This window comes from Rhagoletis zephyria, unplaced genomic scaffold, assembly GCF_001687245.7.
Source record: "Rhagoletis zephyria isolate East Lansing unplaced genomic scaffold, Rhagoletis_zephyria_1.1 Rzeph_scaffold_13063, whole genome shotgun sequence".
In the NCBI taxonomy this organism is placed as follows: Eukaryota; Metazoa; Arthropoda; class Insecta; order Diptera; family Tephritidae; genus Rhagoletis; species Rhagoletis zephyria.
The window spans coordinates 14,505-16,267 of NW_016170134.1; the positions used below are offsets into that span (position 1 = coordinate 14,505).

Sequence of the window (1,763 nt, forward strand, 5' to 3'; positions counted from 1 at the left end):
CCAGTAGGTTAGCGAAAATTAGCAAGGCCGCAAGCAGCTGGCTCCTTGCTGCCGTCATCTGCTGCAGCGTGTGTGCTTGTGTGGTCATCGCGTTCGGCGCTTAAGTCTTTCCTTATTTTTATTGTTTCTTTTACGCTTTCGCTGCGCAGTTGACTCAACTATGAATTTTTTTCTTCTGCTGAATTGCACGCTTTCGTCCAACGGAATTTCTAGAATTAACGCTTTGTCAATTACACTTAACTTTAGCGCGGCACTTCACTAAAGTAACTTTGACTGTTGTTTTTTTGTTAAAAACTTTTAATATTATTTTTCTACACTATTTCACAGCAAGCGCTTCTTAGCCGCTACCACTTGCAATCACCGCTACTGTTTGATTATAATTGGCGACGCACTTCGAAAAATAATGTTGACTTAAAAATTAATTATACTGCGTTATTGTTATGTGCAAAAAGTAGGAAAAAAAAAAATATACGACTAACAAAATAAAAACACTTTTGCGTGCGTGCCTATGTGTTAGGTATGCGTTGTTTTTTTTAATTTTATTTATGAATTTGTGACTGTGATGTGATAATTTAACTGGTTTTTATGCGAGTCACATACCGGTCGTTATTAAATATTTTGCTCAGCTGCTATTTGTTGCATTTTTAATTTAAATTTTTCTTATTATTGCTTTGAGGCTTAATTACTTTTGTCTATAACATTGACAAGTGCGAGTTTTGCATAAACTATTGAGCATTGTACTTGTATGTAGATGCTTATTAATTTTCTAAAATGAATCTTTATAAATAGCGATACATATGGAAGTACACTGGAAAACGTATAATTGCATGAAAGTACATAGATTTGTGTGATCATTTTCAACTAGGCTATAGTGTCCTCAACAATTACCAGCACGTACAAAATTATAAGTAGCACTCTGATGATTGCGATTGTCGATTGCGTCTGTGGTTTTTTTTTCTAGTTTTCCTTTGTGGTTTTTGCGATTTGACGCCACTGATATTCTTGCCACAATTTTGAGGTATCACTTCCTAGAACTTGACAAACCCATATTTCACTCGAAGCGATAACTAGCATTTATAATGTGTTTCCTTATGCAATGGTAGGTATACATACCCAGTGGGAAGATGTAATGTATTGTAGGCGTTCTAATATTTTTCCCACGACGATTTTTTAAAAATGTGCGGCATTCAATTTTGCATTACCTAGTAAACGAGGAATATATGCTTTCTGGATACATTAGAATTCTGTTTATATATTAAACAGTAATAGATTCTAACAACCATAAGAAATGCACTACATTATTTATCACGTATGTAATGCACTGGGTAAGTACAAATAGCTGCAATTAAAATAAAAGCAGCAAAATTTAAAATGATGTTTTTGGCAACTTATGTTTCCTTATTTATTTTTATTTAAAAAAAGGGAATTAACGTGCAATATTCATGGTTTTAAATTCTCTAGTACCGAACCAGTTCGGCGCTAGTGCGTTTCCCCACAGGGATGGGTTGAGTCAATAGCATCTACATTTGTATATAATATGAATCTGTTCTTTATTTTTATACCCCTTTTGCAAAATGGCGAGCATTCGTGAGTGATGCGTCATTTTATTGAATTGTTTATACAATAAAAGCCTTTGTATGAGTGAGCTTCTTTTTATTTGTCATACCTGTACTATAGTGCATAAAGAATCTGTATGTGCATTTTTGTATGTACATATGTATTCACCTGCTTTTGATGTCTCTAAAACTGATACTGTATCGGCA

General features: G+C 34.0%; 1 long non-coding RNA gene across 1 annotated transcript; it reads right to left on the reverse strand.

Moving 5' to 3' along the window:
- Window positions 1-293: 293 nt before the first annotated feature.
- On the reverse strand, window positions 294-1,757 carry LOC108377961 (uncharacterized). Its single transcript, XR_001849376.1, has 2 exons — window positions 1,114-1,757; window positions 294-410 (listed from the first exon to the last, which is right to left on the reverse strand). It is a non-coding gene; the product is annotated as an uncharacterized LOC108377961 (long non-coding RNA).
- Between the last annotated feature and the right edge of the window lie 6 nt (window positions 1,758-1,763).